This window comes from Notolepis coatsorum (assembly GCF_963971535.1).
Source record: "Notolepis coatsorum genome assembly, chromosome: 18".
Classification (NCBI taxonomy): Eukaryota; Metazoa; Chordata; class Actinopteri; order Aulopiformes; family Paralepididae; genus Notolepis; species Notolepis coatsorum.
In genome coordinates, this window is record NC_140182.1 from 91,957,393 (window position 1) to 91,980,784 (window position 23,392).

At 41.7% G+C, this 23,392-nt stretch overlaps 1 protein-coding gene across 1 annotated transcript in view; it reads right to left on the reverse strand.

The window, feature by feature from the left end:
• LOC311245439 (troponin I, slow skeletal muscle-like) overlaps nucleotides 1-23,392 on the reverse strand; it is a gene marked incomplete at both ends in the record, with an annotated part of 35,616 nt that overhangs the window by 6,290 nt on the left and 5,934 nt on the right. The gene's annotated exons all lie outside the window — the stretch shown is intronic.

Genomic DNA, 23,392 nt, shown 5'->3' on the forward strand with positions numbered 1-23,392 from the left:
ATTAGCACAAATTGGAGAGAAAAAAAAGAAACATGAGCATGGCATACCACATTAGCAAACAATGATATCTACTGTAGCCTTAGCGAATGAAATTTAGAAGGTTTTTTTCCCCCAACAAATCATGTATTAGCCGTTGAAAGTTAAAACGGAAAGACTTAAAGACACTCACCGGTCTGCAGGAGCATTGCAAAGAGGGAGAGAAAACAGATAGAGAAATGTTTTCAAATGTATCATAGTCCAACTACATCTGTAGTTCATCACTCATCACATGAAGTTAACCCAGAGATGATTATACTTACGGCTCCGCCATGACTGTGTTTTCTATTCACCCACTGAAATTGCAGAAGAACAAGAAAAGTGTCAGCCATTTTCAGAAACACTCACACACACACACACACACACACGCGCGCGCGTGCGCGCACGCACGCACGCACGCACACACACACACACACACACACACACACACACACACACACACACACACACACACACACACACACACACACACACACACCAGCTATGTGCAGTATAGAAACATCATACAAGTGATCTTAAACATCATAATGGTGAGTACAGCATACAGTTATTCCTCTATAGTCGTTATACCTTGCCTGGTTACAGGGTATGTTGAAGATTGATGACCAGCAGCTTCAGCCTCTAGTTGGTCAACATATGTCACCTATTCGCATTCATTGGCTCATTAAAGCTCCAGAAGGTGATTTATTGTCCTCTGCTGTTGTTCTCTGTGCTCCAGTGAGGGAGGTCAGAACTAGACCACTACTCATACTTCAGGGGGGTGGTGGTGTGTTATTTCAGGATATGGATATATGCCAACTAAGTAGATCTATTGCAACACTTTTCTTTTTGTATTTTAATATGATAGGATTTATGAATTATATATATTTAAGAAGACAGAAAATATGATATTACTACTTTTGCAAGGACAATTTACAGTTTAGATTTAGATTTATCTGGGTACTCCAATGAACAGCCACGAACAACAATTTTACTGTAAATGCATATATCTGGTGTAACCAGTACAGTCTTTGTAGTGGTGGTATTTAAAATAGTATTGAAATAGTATTTCACTTTCTGAAATACTGAAGAGTTAAAATAATCATGTTCAATTTGTCATTTTTAAAGAGTCATTTCATTTCTGAACATAACTGACGAAAAATGTGTATATGTGACATTTTAGTAAATATTTGAATGCACTTTAACTTAAGTATTGTCAACATTTTAATCACCCATGCTCTTAATAAAATCACCATGCTATTTGAAATTACAGACAGAAGAAAAAAAAAAGAATCCTATTAACCACAGGAAAAATTTAATACTATCAACTCTGTACCTAACCAAGTAGTCAACAAGCTCATGGAGACATACCTTCGAGGTGAAGAAAAGGGTTCTTGAGCCAACGTCCACTAGCTGAGAGAGGATAGGGAAAAATGATTCAGATTTATAGTTCCTTTGTCCCGTGTGAATGGCTAACCAAAATAGCCCTCTGTCTGTGCCCCCCTTGATCTGGCCGTGACGTTCACAGATGCGCATATAGCATCTCTGCAATATTCAGGCAGGAAAGTGGGGTAATAAAACAGCATAACGGGGCGGACCCCCTGCCACACCTGTTCCTGGGAGTGACACAAAGAGCGCTTACCATGGCGACCCCTCCCTGAGGCCAGCGTCACATGTCCACATTTTGACCTCGACATCCAGGGACTTATTAAAGACAATAATGGAGCGACGGAGGAGGAGGTGGTCCTGGAATCACCGCGGGGGGGAAGCCCAGAGTGAATCTTAACAAAAGGCAAAACTAGTGATATTTTACACGGGACGTCACAAACTCTGGGGTACTAGCCATTCACTCTGTGATCACTCTTGAAGCAACGCAGCACAGTTCATTCATGTGTACAATCTGATCAACTCCAGGGGGGATCATAAGGGCATCTATTATTGAAATAGAACTCTACCAATAAAACCTTCATATTCCACCACTGTGCCTTTAATGTCAGTGTTTACAAGTAATACAACCTCAATATTTCAAATTGCATTTAAAATGTCATGTCAATCAATTTGAGAGTGAAAATAATGCCTTTGGTCCAATGAAATAAACGTAATCAATGCCAGTGTCAAATGCCCCCCACCCACCCCCTCCAATGTACAGTTTCTTCCCCTTCGAATGTATATATTCTTTTTATGATCTCTTTCTCTCAAACAGTACTGTATATTGTGTATATGTCTTGTATGTCATAAATGTCTTGATGAAACAGTACTGTATATCTGTATGTCATGTATGTCATAAATGTCTTGATGAATTGAAAATGGGGGACCCTGATGTAAACAAGACGAAAGTATTTTTCTGGTCTGCATCCTCTTAACAATTGTTTGTATTGAGCCATACTGTATTGTACCCATTCTGCAATCTGTTAATAAAGTTTTCAATCAATTCAATTCAATCAATCAATCAATCAATCAATCAATCAATCAATCAATCAATCAATCAATAAATCAATCAATCAATCAATCAATCAATCAATCAATCAATCAATCAAGTGTGGGAGAAACTGTGGCAGTTCCAGATCAGCCCTGAGCCTTGGGGATTTGCTTTAGTGTCTACTTGGCTCATTGGAGTGGTGCAATTGTCATAATTCTATGGTCTAAATCAGGGGTCAGCAACCTTTTTGACATGGAGTGCCTGTTTGAAATATAGTTGTAACTAGGGCTGACCTTCGAAGCTTTTTTTGGCAATCACAGCTTCGGGGCCGAGCTTCGATTTTAATTCGAAGCTTCGAAAAAAATTAAAATTAAAAAAAATTTTTTTTTTTTTTTTTTTAATTTTTAATTTTTATTTATTTTTTATCTTATGTTGTGGGACTTGTACAGCACTTTCATAAACGTTGTTGTTTTTAAATGTGCTCTATAAATAAAGTGGGTTGGATTAATTAATTAAGTAGCCCCTTTCGTGACTGAGCCAACAAGGTTTCACTCGGCTGTGTGATTTAATTCAAGGTGGATCGCTGTTGTCGTTTGAACAACTTCAGATTTCATGGGAACTACCAATCCCCCAAATCAAGAATTTTTAAGATGAATGAAGTAAGATTTTGATTATTTGAAATATGGCCTGTGTAGACTAAACTATGCACAGAATTATGTCAGTCTACAAGGTCCGGATTCTACATGGTCCGGCAATGTAGACCTTGTAGACTCCACTACAGACCAATTATCAGTGAATGTTCATGCATTTTTAAGAAGGGCAACTTCCACAAAAAAACAAAGAACTCACCAAAACATCTCAGTAGCACCTTATCTAAATTTTATTTCCTATTTTGTTTATTCATCCCAGTATCTTTCTTTCTTATGTGTGGAATTCTACAAGGCATGTAGGTGTATATGTATTTGAGGATGATATCCTTCAAACAGGCAATAGTGATGATATAATTTGGGCAGTGCTGAGCTGGGTTACTTTCCTCCAGTGTATTTGTCCCCCGGCCCCACCCAATGGCCCCATGTGTGCGCGCTGTTACAGTGTATGTTAGTTTCTTAGGAAAAGTGCATGACAGTAAGGTTAGTCACGGTTAGATTTTTTATTTTTTTTAATCATTTCAGATAATGGTTGAAGTGAGTCTTTAGTCGACGGCGAAAGATTGGACGGGATTCGGCTGTCCTAACTGGGATGGGTAGTTCTCACACACACACAAATCGAAGTAAAAAAAAATAATTGAAAAAAAAAAAAAAAAAAAAATTAAACTTCGATTTTTTTTTTTATGTTCGAAGCTTGTGCCATCGAACGAAGCTTCGAAGCTTCGAAGTATTTAAGACAGCCCTAGTTGTAACTAGTGTGCCTCAACAATATTCCATGCATCGTAATTTTTTTTCTCTCATAATCAGGTATTTTTAATGATAATTTTTACATTATTACATCATTATTGTTATTGTTATTATTAACAATATTATTATGATGGTTGTATCAACCCTAAATCTGAGTCGGGGGGGGGGGGAATGCAATGCAGACAAACAGCTGCATACAGTGCGACCATTTCACTCACATTTGCCCATTCATTTTTGGACACATCACACACCATTGGTGTGTGTACTGTACGTGTGCCGTCATAGCTCCACCTACAGGCCTAATGGAGAACACCAGGATGTGAATGGAGGGTGAATGTGAGGTATATCGTGTAAATAAGTTTTGATTGATCGCAAGACTACACTGTAAAAAAAATATAATAATAAGTTACCAGAACTTTAAAATATTGAGTTCAGTTACTGTGCATTAAGGTTTTCAGTTTTTAATCCATAATAAGTTAACAGAAAAATAAGTACACAACCACATTATTTCAACCTAATAAAACTATGTTTATTGTCATTGTTTTAAGAACACAAGTTGACTTGGTAATACTCACATTTTGAGTAAAAAAATGGCTTTTAACATGTGCAATGTTCAATGAAATAGAAAAATAAATAATACAATTTGTTGATTAATCCCACTGGTCACAATGGTGACCATAATAATGTTTGTTATAAGGCTCTGCAAATGTTACTGAATGATAGCAATGTATTTCCAGCTAAATTGAAATAATAAACAAATAAAGGGTCTCAATTAAATATGTGGTAGTAAAAAGAACCTGTGGGAGGATTTCAACAAGATAAATGCGACAACAGTGCAAAATATTTCACTATAATATTTCAAAGCAAAAAAAAAAATATATATATATATATATTTTTTTATGCTGCCCCCTGTGCCTATGCAAATGCCCCCGGGTGCCTATGCAGGCACGCGTGCCTAGGGTTGCCTACCCCTGGTCTAAATCATCACAAAAGTATGACACTATCATCCTCGTGTGAGGTCCTCAGACTCCACAGCCCCCGGAATTGCATTCCTGTACAAACCACTGACCATTTCATGACACAAGTGAAATGTCAAAATGTGCTAATCTGACAACACATTGCCGCTTCACCTGGGAGGTCAATGCCACATAAATCTTAGTCAGGCTTTATTTAGGAATTAAGAACAGGGACAGGTGCTTGTCGGTCTCGATGCGCCGTAAACGTAGCTACCAAAGGTCATTTTGTGGGGCAATGTTGCAAGTGGGAGTCAAAGCGACAGGGGGAGCCAATCACTCAAAAGACGAATAGTGTGTAGGCAATTTGCAAATGCTTAACGGGTCTAAAGATGTCCATTGATCATCACAGTGCATTAATATATACTGTACGTTTCAGTTAACCATCAGCCGTAAAGTCAACAAATCTTTGTCAATAGTCATGGGGAGTAGAGGAGTAAAGTTCACAATCCTTCTTGGCCCTTTCACACCACTTCAAAGTCTTGCTGAAAGTGTGACGTGTCTTTGTCCCTCTTGATGGAGTGACCCGGGCAACAGGTACAGCTCCCATGCTGCTCACCTCAAGAGCTCCAGCAGCCTTGACCTCATTCACAACCTCTATTTTTGGAAAGATCACAGCAGGTCTTTATTGTCACTAGTGCTGCGTCTGTTTTTGATTTACGAGCAGCGTTGAATGGCCTATAGCAAACCAACAAAAAATAAATTGTGTACAACAGGTCAGCAGGAGGGGTTACACCTCAGGCAGCTAAGGGCAAGTGGTGTTGTTGGTCTAGCAGTGTCGAACTTGAGTGCTACAGTAGTATAGAGTAGACATAGTACAGTAGGTAGTAGTATAGGCATAGTATCATAGTGCATAGTACTTTTAATGTAATTCTTATTATTTCAGATATTGGTATCCTAGACTAATTAATACGTAATTGGTAGAGGTTTTCAGAAAAAAAGAAAAAGTCAGTTCTTATTACATGTATTTATTTTCATGACTCTTCTTTTTCCGAACATCATCTGAAGAAATTACAACTTACAACAAGGCAAATTGTACAACTGAAAAGATGTAGCACATATGCAAAGAATTTAGACAACGGATTCCTTCACTAGTTGGTTTTCCAAGTGTCACAATCAACAGCGACATAACACAATTTATCTACATGCTAAATACTGTGTATATGTAAACCTATAATATGTGTCTCTGAATGCGAGGTATTGAGTACAGTACAACGGTACACTACACTATACACAGTGGGCATGATGCAGGATGTGGACTCTCATTCCCCCTCCACTGTTGTTACTGTAATTGACATACAATTACAACTGTTGCTTCAGTTTGTCCAAGGGAAGCAACAGGTGTGATTGGAGGATTAAGAAAAGAAGAGGGTGTTTGAGATAGCAAAATGTGTAAGGCTTCGGTCTAATTTTTTTAATAAAAAATCCATGAAAGAAAATGTTCAGGAAATGTTCTATTGACAACACATCTATTGTCCAGCATCAAACAGCTTCTTCCTGCCCTCCATTCCAGACATGGCATCCACGTTCTTATGCCAGTCAGTCACCTCCTCTTTCTGGTAATAAGAAGGGGAATCATTCTTAGTAAATGTTACCGTCTATTTGTATCCTTCAGACGAGAAAATAAAGTGTGTTTTAGAAGGATTTGGACAGCTTTTTGTGAAGTCAATGCAAATCATTTGGATATAACGCAAATGTACTCAATATACTGTTCAGTTCAGTTCAGTTCATTTTTATTTCGGATACTGGACACATAACAATGGTCATTCCATAAATCGCCAACGTTTTACCAGCTGCTATTGCAGCATTGTCCAATTGTCCGAAAAGGGAGAAGCACTAGGCTTGTCGGGCCCTACCCCTGAAGATTTACGTTTGTTTTTGTGTTGATTGGTGCATTCCCCGCCACACGCTTCTGGAGCGATTACCAATTCCATCACGCACCTGTCATAGTTTGTGATTAGCGCTCCAGAGGCTTCATATATTTCAATCGATGTCGGGTCGTTTTGAATACTACTGCTTCTGCCTGCTTTCCCCCCGTTGTTGTGCCTCGTCTACTTTCCCTCCAGGACATCTTTGGATTGCCGCTGGTGAATATCTTGATCCTCCGTTTGGAGCTGCGCCTCGTTGCCCGCTTTACGCGTTTGCGCTTTGGTGAGTTTTGGAACCAAACCCTTTTTGGATTATCTGTTTTGTGTGTTTGGATAACACTGAAGAGTATCGTTTTTGTTTGCACTGGACTCAGCTAAATTGTGTGTTTTGGATAACACTGAAGAGTATCGTTTTTGTTTGCACTGGACTCAGCTAAATTGTGTGTTTTGGATAACACTGAAGAGTACCGTTTTGTTTTGTTCTGGACTCAGCTAAGGGAGGACTGAACTGCACTGCCTCTGTGTACTGTTGGACTGTTGTTGATCTCTCTCTCTCTCTCTCCGTTTCCACTCCGAGTTGGAGCTGGGAGTATCTGCAGAGCCGCAACGGCGTCTACGCCGATTCCCCACCTCTAACACCGGGAGGATCTGCAGAGCCGCAGATAACTCTGCCGAAGGCAGTCTCCTTTTTTGTTGTTCAGAATTGTTACTTGACTCTTTTTGATTCTGTAAATAAATACGCCCTAGTGTTTGGCTAACTCTGAACTACCCGTCTGTGCCGTGCTGTTGAGGTCGGTTTCAAACCCTAACAGTTTTGTTTTGTTGTTTCTTTTTTCTTTTTTTACATTTACATACATGCATTACTATACACTACACATATATACCTGCACATGTATACATACATACACACCTACCCATATTCATACATGTATGACTGATGTTTATAGCATTGCTCTGTACTATATATATATACATATTAGGGGTGTAAAGGTACACATATCCGTACCGAACCTAACAAGTTTCAGTGTGTACCGTACTGTACCGAACGGCTGTGTAGTGTACCGAACTAATACAACGGTATGTTAACCACTAACGACCGCAAACCGGGGGCTGTTTTTTTCCCAATCGAATATAATAATAATAATTTCTTTTTTTTTACAAGTCGATTATTAATTTCAATATAAAATATTCGTTGACAGCCCTACAAGTACAATTAGTTACTGCACACTACATCACCCCTGAGTGGAACATGGAAAGCCAAACTTTCCCCCACTGTACCGAAAACCCGTACCGAACCTTGACTTCAAAACCGAGGTACGTACCGTGGTTTTTGTGTACCGTTACACCCCTAATACATATACATACATATCCATACACATATACATGGCAAAGAGCACCACATAGTTGGTATACACAGCCTATTATTTATAATATGATACAGTATTTATGGGATAAATATGATGATTCACACATTAGTGTTATATGGCATGTATATAAAGTGATATACAGTATATAGTACACATTACAGTATAATATACCTGCAACACATATATAATGTGATATAAGATATATAGTATAATATATACAATATAATATTGTACCATAATATAATAGTATATAGTGTAAATATAGTTAATATAATAATTAATTATAATATGATTATATAATGTACTAATATAATATAACGTATATAACGTAACTGTCTTTAGCTATGAATGTGATTTAGTTTAAATACGTTTGAAAACATGGTTCAACAACTCAAAAGGATTAATTTCACAAAGACACCACAAGGAATGACAACACATGAACCAGATTCTCAATCTATGGGTAACAGTTGCCAAAAGTATCCCAAAAAAGAAAACCAGGAGGAATGTATTAACATTTAACAAGAGGTTATTGAACGGATACAACTAATAAAGTAAATTAGCTACTTCTTGGCTACTTTGGCAGCAATGTCATAGCGCTCATCATCAACCACATGGATCTTATGGTGCAGGTCTCTACACAGTGCCTGTGAGAAGATAGACAACAATCAACAACAGCACCGCATTATGTCACAGAGCACAACAGCCTTCCTATGATGAATTTGAAGGTAGCATTATGTTAAGATATGGCACTTTGCTTATAATATTAGCTCTCAACCATTTTCTTGTCAAAGAAAATTGATACACATAAGGCAGCGGATCCCCGTTTGATGAGATTATGTTTCTGTGACTGTGATGCTAACAATGCTATTTTGCACATAATCTCACACATCAATTGAACATGATATCTATCCTTGTCTATCTTCCATTTTTCATTATAGTGTTTGCCTTATGTCTCTGATCTTGTTTTGTGTTTCTTTTCTTGACCATGTTTACATGTATTACGTTCATATTTGATTATGGACATTGATGGGACGCGTCTATATTTATCACAGCCGAAGAGTACAAGATCGCTTCCGCATTCTTCGCCATACGCCAGTACGGTAATGCGCATTTCCTTTTCCTTCGCCCAGGTGCTCGCCGCGCATGCGCATGAGGTCGCCGCTTAGTTCGACGCGGTTTAGACCCCCATTAATCACAGATGCCAGAACGCGCCATATACCATATTAAAGCCAAAGCCTTTGGTTCATATTAACGCTGGTCAATCACATATTAACACGCCAAAGCCTTTGGTTCATATTAACGCTGGTCAATCACATATTAACACGCCATATTAGCACACATTACAAGACGAAAGTCTTTCTCTGGTCTTAACAATTGTGTGTATTGAGCCGTACTGTATTGTACCCATTCTGCAATCTGTTAATAACATTTTCATTCAATCAATTTCATTCAATCAATTTTATGAATGCCCGAATAACGTTATGGCGTTGCGAGTGAATCGCGTCGCGATAATATACATGTATTCCATAATATGTAAAGTACAGTTGACAGCTGCGTTGTGTTAACGTTACAATGTACAGGAAAATAACATTATGGCGTGTTATGGCGTTATGTGGTCCTCGTTTGGATAATATGTAAAGTACAGTTGACAGCTGCGTTGTGTTAACGTTGCAATGTACAGGGAAATGCTGCGTTGTGTTAACGTTACAATGTACAGGGAAATAACATTATGGCGTGTTATGGCGTTATGTGGTCCTCGTATGGCGTTATGTGGTCCTCGTTTGGAAAATATGTAAAGTACAGTTGACAGCTGCGTTGTGTTAACGTTGCAATGTACAGGGAAATAACGTTATCGCGTCGCGATAATATACATGTATTCCATTTGGGCGTCTGAGCGGGGGAAAAGAAAATGGGCATTTGGAGGGCGTTACCGGGGCCAATCAGGGCAAAATGCGGAAGCGCTCTTGCACTCTTCTGCTGTGATAAATATAGACGCTGATGGGACGGGAGTGAAACTTTATACAAGCCCTTTGAGCTTCGTTCCCTCCTAGCACTGTTTTTAAATAATGTGCTAAATAAATAAACTAAACTAAACATCCAAAAACTCTGAAACGGTTTTCCACACATTCATTTAGTTTGACAGATATTGAGAGTGTCGTAAATTGAAGTCTAGCTAACTTGTTGTGGTAATTCCTAAGGCATGGAGGTCTGGTTTTCAGAGCAAGAAGCAGGAATCTGTAAAACAGTTTCAATGGAGCAAATTATCTGATGAAAAGATGATTTATTCAGCAGGCAAAGCAAACAGCAGGTTCATAGCACAGCAGAAAAAGGTCCATCCTCGACACAGCCTCGTGTGTGTGTGTGTGAGTGTGAGTGTGAGTGTGAGTGTGAGTGTGAGTGTGTGTGTGTGTGTGTGTGTGTGTGTGTGTGTGTGTGTGTGTGTGTGTGTGTGTGTGTGTGTGTGTGTGAGAGAGAGAGTACGTGTGGGTAATTAACGTAAGGTTATGTATATAACCAAGTTCTGTGAATTAGGGCGACGCTCAGCATCATCTGCACTGTACTTCACTTCGTGCACGTGCACTGAATAAAAAATTCCATCATGTACCTTTACATCCCAACATTCGTCTGGCCACACCCCCGTCCGCTTACCTTCATAAACAGGTGTGTGGTCACCTACTCGCCTCCTTCCCAAACTTTCACCACAAGGCGAGATCAAGGGCCGCAGCGGCGTCTGATGCTGAGTGTCGCCATAATTCACAGAACTTGGTTATATACATAACCTTACGTTCTGTTTCATTATGGCTTTCGCTCAGCATCATCTGCACAAGAGGAGCTGAGCGAGAGCCATAGCTCGACAAATGTACCCCGCTGAGGCCCCCCACAACCATCAGACCGGGGAGGACCGAGCCCCCCGACCCTCCCTAATAGAGGATACCCTCCCTATTGGAGGCTTACGGGAGGGAGACGGATCCGACCGTGCGAAGAGGAACTCAAGCAACTCAACGCACAGGGTGAGCAGACCGTGGCTTGACCCCACGACTACACACATGCGTGTAGGGTCGACTAACATCCTCTGTCAAAGATGACGTCGTAGTCAGAGTGTTTTAAGGCATGTTATAGTCACAGTATCGTATCAACAGTGTAGCATTAAGCTAACAGCCGTCCGACTGATAGCAACAAGCTAACGTTTACTAGCCTGGTAAACACAGCGAGCTAGCGCCGCAGCTAACAGCTGACTGGCTAACACAGTAGGCCACAACTACCACGCCAGCTAAGCAGCTATCACCTGAACTGTACACAACGACATAACAAGCCACACTTCAGACATGCCGCTGTCCAAGTCCCTCCCCATCCTTAAGAGGGAAAAGAAAAAGAATGTCAAACACAGTTTTCAACGGTGATCCAGACATACAGCGGGGCCAGCACAATTCCCATTTCGGGCTGCAGCCGACTTTGAGCATGGAACTCCCGATAAAGAAGATCCTATGCCCACATTTCCTCGTTAGGGTGTACTTTCACTTTTATGTGAAAGATGGGGCCTGCACGGGACAGAGAAGCATCCGCTCGTCCAGAGAATCCTGGGTTCACCAGGTCCTGGTCGCGGCCCACTAGATTGACCATCATGGGCATCAGACCAAGATCCTCCGACCGCCGTTTAAGAAGCCAAGCAGAGGACCCCAGTCTGGAGTCGGCGTTTCGTAAAATTGTCAGCTAACCCCCACAGCATCAACAACAACCAGAGCTTGCAAGCAAAACAGTACATACCCCACCCTGGAAGCGACCGCCTTCTCACAATAGTCGGTGCTTCCCACAGTCCAGCCGCAGCAAGGAGGACTGTAGCTGGGGAGCATGTCAGCGGCGTGAGCTCCTAATACGAAAAAGCCGTTGAAGGTCAGAATGATCATCATCTTCCAGACACTCCAGTAACGAAGACAATATCGCCGTATTTTCTCGAAATAGTGAGAGAGAAAATAAAGATATGATGTCAACGTATCTTCCCGTTCTTTTGTTTTCCAACTTTCTTCTACTAACAACCTCGTCAAGTGGGGATCTACCGAAGGCACTTCCTTGTGGTGAAAGTGAAGAAGGAGGCGAGTAGGTGACCACACACCTGCTTATGAAGGTAAGCGGATGGGGGTGTGGCCAGACGAATGTTGGGATGTAAAAGTACATGGTGGAATTTTTTATTCAGTGCACGTGCACGAAGTGAAGTACAGTGCAGATGATGCTGAGCGAAACCCATAATGAAACAGAACTCAGTTTGGTTTCGTGGGTGTGTGTGTGTATGAGTGATTAAATCAGTCTGGGGGGGATTGTGTCCTCCTTCACATGGTGTTTGACAATTTAACAAAATAGTGTCTTCCTTAGGCTGGAGACAACTGTGTCTCAAATCCACATATCAATATTATTTATCTAGCTAGTTTTAACTTAATCTTAAATCCATGGCCCTGAATCAAATGTGTTACCTCAAGAGTAAATTAGTTTGAATATGGCCACCAGTGATGCCATTGTCAATTACGGCTCCATGAAATGATAGCTACTTTATCATCTCATTGAAACACAAGGGTTCAATGTCCCCGATGACATCACTGGTGGCCGTATTCAAACTCATTTACTCTCAATAACTGTCAAAGTAATCTAATGTGTGCAAAACTGTTTCAGAGTTTTTGGATCAACATTGTTTTATGGTGAAGTGCCACATTAAGTCCAGAATTCCATAACTATGTCTATATTGTAGTTGAGGACATATCTGTGGAGTAGGGCTGTCCCCGACTAAGGATTTGGATAGTCGACTATGATTGGCCGAAATTAGCCGATTAGTCGACTATAAAAAAAGAAATGAAAAAAAAAAGTATAATTCTTTTTCAATTTTTATCATTCCATTTGGGCTGTGGGGGTGCTTAATGTCTGAAGGAGTCAACGGAAGGCTTCTTGTCCTCTGAAAAAGCATGCAATTGGTCCACTGATGGATACATCTTGATATTTGTCTAGATTTGTGTTCATTAGATGGGTGAAATCCTCATTCAGTGCCTCTGTGCCTGTTTTCTTAGGCAGTTAGCCTCTGGTATGCGTGCCATTAGCGTTAGCCACGCTTCTAGGCCTCTTTTCTTTTGGAAAGAATGATAAAACATTTAATTTTTTTATATATATAAATATTAGTGCTGTCAGGCGATTAAAATTTTTAATCTAATTAATTACAGGTTTTGTAATTAATTAATCTAATTAATCGCATTTTAATCGCATATTTATATTTCATATTCATATAAATATTTAAAATTCAAGGACATTACATTATTGTAGCAGGTGACTGATCAATTAAATACACCAAGAAGAATGCTTTAGAAATCAATTTTATTAAATAAATAAAATAAATAAAATGAAAACATACCTCTCAATAAGGTAACATTTGTTGCTGATACAGCTAACAGTTTACACTAAGCTACAGTATCCTCAAATCAGGGTCTACTGCAGGGTCTACTGCAGGATCTAGTGCAGGGTCTACTACAGGGTCTACTGTATGCATGACATCTATTCCTCAGCTTGTTTACATTGTCTGAGTGTAAGGCTGCCCTCTTCTTTTGGACTATGTGACCTGCAAGTGAAGAATGCTTTAGAAATCAATTCTATTAAATTGAATAAATAAATAAATAAAATGAATGAAAACATACCTCTCAATAAGGTAACATTTGTTGCCGATACAGCCAATAACAGTTTACACTAAGCTACAGTATCCTCAAAAATCAGGGTCTAGTGCAGGGTTTACTACAGGGTCTACTGTATGCATGACATCTATTCCTTGAGCCAATTGCTAAGACAAACAAGCTTCAGCTTGTTTACATTGTCTGTGTGTAAGGCTGCCCTCTTCTTTTGGACTATGTGACCTGCAAGTGAAGAATGCTTTAGAAATCAATTTTATTAAATTGAATAAAATAAAATGAATGAAAACATACCTCTCAATAAGGTAACATTTGTTGCTGATACAGCCAATAACAGTTTACACTAAGCTACAGTATCCTCAAAAATCAAAACAGCCCACAGCAAGCTAGTGTCTGGGGGCATGACTACAGGGTCTAGTACAGTGTCTACTACAGTGTCTGGGGGCATGACTACAGGGTCTAGTACAGTGTCTACTACAGTGTCTGGGGGCATGACTACAGGGTCTAGTACAGTGTCTACTACAGTGTCTGGGGGCATGACTACAGGGTCTACTACAGTGTCTGGGGGCATGACTACAGGGTCTACTACAGTTTCTGGGGGCATGACTACAGGGTCTACTACAGTGTCGGGGGTCTTTATCCATGGAATAATCAAAGTATACAAAGCATAATCCGTGCCTGGGAAGGCGGGCTGTCGTCGGCAGAATAATCCGGTATACAGGTCCACTCGCTCGTCGGCTCTGGGGCTCCTCGGGTGCAGCTTCACGTGGGGTCAACCACCCTGGATAAGCAGCCAGTTCTCTGCCCGAAACGATGGGGTACTGACTACGGTAGTATTCTCACCGCACGAAGCACTATATATTAACAGACTATTATTAGCTTAATAGACTACGTCCAACTCGACGATATAGTGCCAAATATGACTATTCAAATATTAATATACTGACTACAGGGTCTAGTACAGTGTCTACTACAGTGTCTGGGGGCATGACTACAGGGTCTACTACAGTGTCTGGGGGCATGACTACAGGGTCTAGTACAGTGTCTGGGGGCATGACTACAGGGTCTAGTACAGTGTCTGGGGGCATGACTACAGGGTCTAGGGGCATGACTACAGGGTCTAGTACAGTGTCTACTACAGTGTCTGGGGGCATGACTACAGGGTCTAGTACAGTGTCTACTACAGTGTCTGGGGGCATGACTACAGGGTCTAGTACAGTGTCTACTACAGTGTCTGGGGGCATGACTACAGGGTCTAGTACAGTGTCTACTACAGTGTCTGGGGGCATGACTACAGGGTCTAGTACAGTGTCTGGGGGCATGACTACAGGGTCTACTACAGTGTCTGGGGGCATGACTACAGGGTCTAGTACAGTGTCTGGGGGCATGACTACAGGGTCTAGTACAGTGTCTGGGGGCATGGTCTACTACAGTGTCTGGGGGCATGACTACAGGGTCTGGGGGCATGACTACAGGGTCTAGTACAGTGTCTGGGGGCATGACTACAGGGTCTAGTACAGTGTCTGGGGGCATGGTCTACTACAGTGTCTGGGGGCATGACTACAGGGTCTACTACAGTGTCTGGGGGCATGACTACAGGGTCTAGTACAGTGTCTGGGGGCATGACTACAGGGTCTACTACAGTGTCTGGGGGCATGACTACAGGGTCTAGTACAGTGTCTGGGGGCATGACTACAGGGTCTAGTACAGTGTCTGGGGGCATGGTCTACTACAGTGTCTGGGGGCATGACTACAGGGTCTGGGGGCATGACTACAGGGTCTAGTACAGTGTCTGGGGGCATGACTACAGGGTCTAGTACAGTGTCTGGGGGCATGGTCTACTACAGTGTCTGGGGGCATGACTACAGGGTCTACTACAGTGTCTGGGGGCATGACTACAGGGTCTACTACAGTGTCTGGGGGCATGACTACAGGGTCTACTACAGTTTCTGGGGGCATGACTACAGGGTCTACTACAGGGTCTGGGGCATGACTGCAGGGTCTAGTGCAGGGTCTAGTGCAGGGTCTACTGTATGCATGACAAATCTATTCCTTGAGCCAATTGCTAAGACAAACAAGCTTGTTTACATTGTCTGAGAGTAAGGCTGCCCTCTTCTTTTGGACTATGTGACCTGCAAGTGAAAATAGCCTCTCACATGGCACAGAGGTAGCAGGAGTAGCCAGATATTTGCGAGCAAGAGGAGACAGCTGTCCATAGGCTTTTGCGTGAGCTGCCCACCACTCCAGTGGACAGTCATTCATTCCGATGCTGGGCTCAGCTTTGTAGAGGTCTAATTGTCCTGACAGTACCCTGACTTCATCTGAATCAGAGTCTGAAGACAGCAGGAGGAGGGTCCTCTTCGCTGGTGGCTCGTCCTCTGTGGCTTGTGGAGCAGCTTTGTCTGCTTCTGGTCCTGGCAGCATCTCTTTAAGCCAGGTCCACACCTAATAAGAGGGACAATTAATTAGTTGCATAGGACTTTTCATGACAGCCTAAGGACTTAACACTGGTCTTCTCATTCACACACACACCTCATCCCTCTCGTCCTTTGGTACGCTCTTCAAGTCCTTGAATCGCGGGTCGAGGGCTGTAGCCAGCTTCAGCCATCTGTTGTTGAGGGTCGCTTTGCGTGCGTCCAGGTCCTTCGTGAAGCTGGCCTTGAACTTTACCATGTAGCCCGGATCCTCCTCGTTGAGGTCCATGATGCGGTTTAGGTGGCAGAGTGCGGGGAGCACCACAGAGCATGAGACGTAGGTTTCCCCTCCAAGGAGCTCAGTCACATACCTGCAGTGAAACAAGAGAGCGAGAGAGAAAGAGGTGAAGGTGTGTGTATGAGAGGGAGATAGGTGTGTGTATGGGGGAGAGAGGGGGGGTGAGGTGTGTGTATGGGAGAGAGATAGGTGTGTGTATGGGGGAGAGAGGGGGGGGGTGAGGTGTGTGTATGGGAGAGAGAGGGGTGAGGTGTGTGTATGGGGGAGAGAGGGGGGGGTGAGGTGTGTGTATGGGAGAGAGATATGTGTGTGTATGGGGGAGAGAGGGGGGGTGAGGTGTGTGTATGGGAGAGATAGGTGTGTGTATGGGGGAGAGAGGGGGGGGGGTGAGGTGTGTGTATGGGAGAGAGATAGGTGTGTGTATGGGGGAGAGAGGGGGGGTGAGGTGTGTGTATGGGAGAGATAGGTGTGTGTATGGGGGAGAGAGGGGGGGGTGAGGTGTGTGTATGGGAGAGAGATAGGTGTGTGTATGGGGGAGATTGGGGGGTGAGGTGTGTGTATGGGAGAGAGAGAGTGGGGTGTGAGGTGTGTGTATGGGGGAGAGAGAGAGAGGAGGGGGGTGTATGGGGGGAGAGAGAGAGGGAGAGACACTTACCTGCAGGGCTCAAGTACAAGCTCCAGCTTCTTCAGTTTGTCACACTCTGTGGGGGTCAGCATGGACAGCTTGTGGTTCTGTTGGGCCAAAGTGGCAGTCACAGCCTCCTGGTTCCTCAGGTACCGTGAGATCATGGCCAGTGTCGAATTCCACCTTCCAATTCAATAAAATAACTATTAGTCCCACTGGGGGTTGTTAATGCAGCATGATGCAATTGTACAGAATACAAAGAAATAAACACACACACACACTAAATTTACCCTAAGCATACAACAGGTAGTTAAACAGTCTCACCTTGTGGATACATCTTGTATCATGGGCTCTTTTGCTTGTCCGAGGGCAGTCTGCTGCTGCTGCAGTTCTTCTGTACTGGCAGGGCTGTGCTTGAAGTGGCCTACAATCTTGCGGCACTTTGCCAGGGTGGTGTCAAGGCTTCTGTCCTCAAGGGAGACTGTGATGGTTCTTTGCAGCACGTGTGCAGCACATGGCATGTGCTGGAACGGCATATAGCGCGCTGCTGCTATCATATTACGGGCGGAATCAGTCCCAATAGATGTGACTTTATCTTTTATATTCCACTCCTCTATTACGGTGTTGAACTGTTCAGCACACGCATCGGCGAAATGGCGGCCCACAGTTTTGGTCACCGTTAATGCAAATGATTGCAGTTTCCACTCAGTATCGATCAAGTGCACTGTGACACCCAAATAATTATGATTGCCCACCGACGTCCAGTGATCACCCGTTAGGGCCATTGGGCCAGCCCGTGCCAACACTTCTTCCCTCGCCTCCCTCTCTGTGTCATACATGTTGTGGATCCTTTTCATCACTGTAGCTCTCGAGGGTAGCTTGTAATTTGGGTCAGACGACGCTATTCGAAATGACTCCGCTAAACCCTTATCTTCCACTATAGCTATTGGCCTACAATATTTTGCTATCCACTTCGCGACGCTGTTGGTTAGTTTGTCTGTGGTGGATTTACTCAACCGTTTGCCTAACGGTAATTCTCCAAGAGTGGTTTGACGAAGCGTGCGAGTTGCTCTGGAGCTAACGTTAGCTACACTGGAGCTGCTCGAACAACTTGCCTGGACATGTTTAGCGTTCATGTGATACGTTAGACTAGAGCAGCTTCGGTGATACGCAAATTCTTTTTGACATAAGCTACATATTACAATGGTCTTGTTTACTGTCCCATCTATATTCTTTTTGAAATTGAACTTGCCGTTCATAGGTCCCAGGAGTATCGCCTCGGGTGATGCTGACATCTTGTTCCAGCTGAGCTAATTCCTTTGTGTGTTTGTTTTGTTTGATAGACGACGCATGTGTGAAGTGACGATCAAGTAGGCTACGGGTCATTCAATGGGCCAAGTTTAATACGCCCAACTCAAGCGTGGATTTCAAAATAAAAGCGCACCGATTTGCCACTTGTCTAAAGTAAATATAGGTCGGCTGTAATTAATTTTGCGTCAATTTTCATAACGCGATAATTTGCTGTGTAATTAATTAATCTAATTAATGCGATAAACTGACAGCCCTAATAAATATATATATATATATATATATATATATATATTTTGTATTCGACTAAGAGGTTGGCAGTCGACTACGGCTCCTTTCGATCGATTAGTCGACTATTCGACTAATAGGGGTCAGCCCTACTGTGGAGTAAAGTCAAGTAAAAAAAAGAATAGTTACACTTACTGTATATATTCTCTCATTGGTCTAACTTTTACTGAATGAAATAAACTATTCCCCATTTTTCTGGAGATTCCCTGGAACCTCTCAAGGACCTCTGGGGGTCAAAGAACCAACTTTGAGAATCACTGGCTTAGAACATCCACACACACACACACACACACACACACACACACACACACACACACACACACACACAAACTACGGTCAAACCTTCAATCTTGCAAAAATGGCAATCACTTAAATCGTTAGCTAACCTACCTGCAATGATGCCATAATCTGTCTCGCAAGTAGGCATGTATGAGTTGTAACAAGCTTGAAATAATAAACAAACCTGTTCAGCAATAAAGAATGAGAGTACTGGAACAGTGTTAAATTCAAAGTGTTGTATTAAACAAAAGGAGGATCAAAATAAATGGGGCACCCCATAGCAACGTATGGTACAACAAAAATCATCTCAAACCAATAAGAACGGTCCTGTCAGCTTTACAGTCCATTAGCCCCAACATAAATGTTACCATGTATAATGTTACCGTGTACAATGTTACCATGTATAATGTTACCATGTATAATGTTACCATGTCTAATGTTACCATGTCTAATGTTACCATGTATGTTACCATGTATAATGTTACCATGTATAATGTACCGTGTATAATGTTACCCTGTATGTTACCATGTATGTTACCATGTATAATGTTACCATGTATAATGTTACCATGTCTAATGTTACCATGTCTAATGTTACCATGTCTAATGTTACCATGTATGTTACCATGTATGTTACCATGTATAATGTTACCATGTATAATGTACCGTGTATAATGTTACCCTGTATGTTACCATGTATGTTACCATGTATAATGTTACCATGTATAATGTTACCATGTCTAATGTTACCATGTCTAATGTTACCATGTATGTTACCATGTATGTTACCATGTATTATGTTACCATGTATAATGTAACCATGTATAATGTAACCATGTATAATGTTACCATGTATAATGTTACCATGTATGTTACCATGTATGTTACCAATGTATGTTACCATGTATGTTACCATGTATAATCTTACCATGTCTAATGTTACCATGTCTAATGTTACCATGTCTAATGTTACCATGTATGTTACCATGTATGTTACCATGTATAATGTTACCATGTATAATGTACCGTGTATAATGTTACCATGTATAATGTAACCATGTATAATGTTACCATGTCTAATGTTACCATGTATGTTACCATGTATGTTACCATGTATAATGTTACCATGTATGTTACCATGTATAATGTTCCGGCCTACCCGACCATGCAGCCTGCATGGTAGAGCTAGTAGTGTCCAACAACACTCAAACCTTTGAGTGTCCAAAAGGTGATAAGTCCTGTGTTGATCCACATCTTAATAAGAACAGTCCTGTCAGCTTTACAGTCCATTAGCACCACTGCAGCTGAACTGTCCTTGGTTAATGGAGAATCTTTTAGGAGGCCTGGAAAAATCCCTCCTTCATCTCACCATAGCAGTAGCAAACAAAAACTCCATGAGGCATGATTCCAATCCAAGATGGCCCCCTGATGGTTAGGACCGCCCCTAACCACACCCATACCTGGAATCTTAAAGGTCAAGTGACCCAAATATGCTGACATTGGCATATTCTAACATATTGGGCCCACACTTCATTTATCAACACATTGACATCTTCTTCATAAAGTAACGCATGTTACAGAGTAGTCATGTATGACTCACGAGATGTCTAGTTACCATGCAACCACTGTGGGGTGGCATGGTGGCGCAGTGGTTAGCAATGTTGCCTCACAACAAGAAGGTCCTAGGTTCAAAACCCAGTAGGTGGCCTTTCTGTGTGGAGTTTGCGTGGGTTTCCTCTGGGTACTCCGGTTTCCTCCCACACCAATGAATGAATGAATGAATGAAAACTTTATTTAACAGATTGCAGAATGGGTACAATACAGTACGGCTCAATACATACAATTGTTAAGGGGATGCAGACCTGAGAAAGACGTTTGTCTTGTTTCCATCAGGGTCCCCCATTTTCAATTCATATAGACATTTATGACATACACAACATACATGACATTTATGGCATAGGGACATAGGTATTTAGTACTGATACATTTGTGACATAAACGGTATTCAAATATACAGTACTGTTACCCCTAGATCCTGACAGAGTATATACATATGATGGGGAGGGGACTGTACATTAGGAGGGGGTGGGTGGGTGGGAGAGAAATATACATACGGCGGGGAGGGAATATATACATGCGATGGGGAGGAGACTGTCTATTAGGAGGTGGTGGGGGTTTTGGGCATTTACGGTGGCCAGTTTCGAATTGCAGCCTCCCGTAGGTGCTCTTTAAGAGCGGTTTTGAATGTGGGTAGTGATTCACATTCCTTTACAGCTTTGGGTAGGGCGTTCCACATTGTTGTGGCATAATTGCGAAATGTGTTTAGTCCCTTGTTTGAGCCGAATCTGGGTTTTACATGATTTGTTGAGCTTCCTCTGGTGTAGTGGTTGTGGTATTCACTGACCTTTGGGAAGTATTTTGACATGTACATGGGTACCCCGGTCGTATAGTGTATCTTGTAGACCAGGCCCATTGCAAGTTGCTGTACTCTGTCGTCTACTCTAAGCCATCCTAGGTTGTCAAAGTGGGCAGGGGTGAGGTGGGTTCTGGGGTTCAGATCAAGTAGTAGTCTGACCAGTTTGTTTTGTGATGTTTGTAATTTTGTTTTAAGCGCCTTTGAGGTGCTTTGGTACTATGAGGTGCACGCATAGTCGTAGTACCCTTGAATGAGTGCTCCTGCCAGAGTCTTCAGGGTATTCTTGTTTACCAGAGAGGAGATCCGGTACAAGAATCTAGTTCGTTGGTTGACTTTTTTTATTACATTGGATGCCATTTTGTCACAGGAAAGATTTGCCTCTAGGATGGAACCCAGGTAGGTAATTTCGTCTTTCCTTGTGACAATATTGTCACCCACTGTAACTGAGAAGCCGTCGGTCTTGCTGAGTTTGTTATTTGAACCGAAGAGAATGGACTCTGTTTTGCCCATGTGTAATGATAGTTTGTTATCAGCGAGCCATATGCAGATTTTGCCTAGTTCTGTGCTGAGGGTTATTTCAACCTGCAACTTGTTCTAGTCAGAGACCAGCAGGGCTGAGTCGTCCGCAAACAGGAACAGGTTGCAGTCACAGGCTGACGACATGTCATTTGCATAAATTAGGAAGAGTAGCGGTCCTAGTATGCTTCCTTGTGGAACACCACAGCTCACTGTGAGGGGGGGGGGATAGAGTACCGTTTACCTCTACCATCTGTTCTCTCCCCTCCAGGTAGGATTGCATCCAGCTCACTGATAAGCTATCAAAACCAATTGCTTTTAGCTTGTCCATCAGAATGGAGTGATTGACAGTGTCGAAGGCCTTTTGTAGGTCCAGCATGACCATGCCGCAGTATTTGCCCGCGTCCACCTCTTGTTTGATGTGGTCGTTCAAATAGAGGAGGCATGTGTCAGTGGAGTGGGACGTTCTGAAGCCAGATTGGAATTTGTAGATTAGATTTTTTGCGTACCTCATCAGTTGTTACCATTTCAACCACCAAAAGACATGCATGCTATATAATACTCCTGCCATTGGCATTGCCCTTGATCAAGGTACTGGCATTACAACTGGCATTACAACCGCACTGTGTGGCTGCCCACTGCTCCTAAATAGTTAGGATGGGTCAAATGCACCCATGGGTATTAATAAAGGTTCAACTTAACTTAACAATTGAACTTAACCAATAGCCTAACAGGCTTTCAACAAGCTGTCATTCCTAACTTGACAGCTTAGCCCAGGAGGCGCAGTTTTACCCTTCATGAAAGCAAAGGGTAACACTTTATAATAACACTCATTTATAAGACCTTTATAAGGTATTTGTAGACAATGAACTAATCATGAACAAATCATTTATATACATTCATAAATTATTATTAAATCATTTATAACTATATTTGTATAACATTTACAAATGATCAACATTATCAACATTGTTTGTACTTGATTTGTTCATCATTAAATAATGTTGTTTAATGTGTAGTAACACATTTGTAGATGCTTTGAAAAATGAATATGAAAAAACGACTATACTGTACCTCCATTTATTGTTCAACAAATGATTTGTTAAGACATTCATAAAACATCTATAAATCATTTGCAGATGCCATTGTGTGCCCTAATCTAAAGTGAAGCCTATTCATCATTAACAAATGTCTAATACAGTTAATTATTTGTTTACTTTTTCATCACCTGTTACAAATGTTGTAGACAGCTTTCGGATACACCCTTCTTTGTGACACAAAGCCACAGTTGATGAAAAAGTAAACAAATAATTAACTGTATTAGACATTTGTTAATAAGGAATAGGCTTCACTTCAGATTAGGGCACATAATAGCATCTGCAAATGATTTATAGATGTTTTATGAATGTCTTAACAAATCATTTGTTAAACATGAAAAGACAGGTCTGGTAATTGCTTTGTGTGTATTCATAAAAGTCCACAAATAAACAATCTATTAGACATTTGTTAATGATG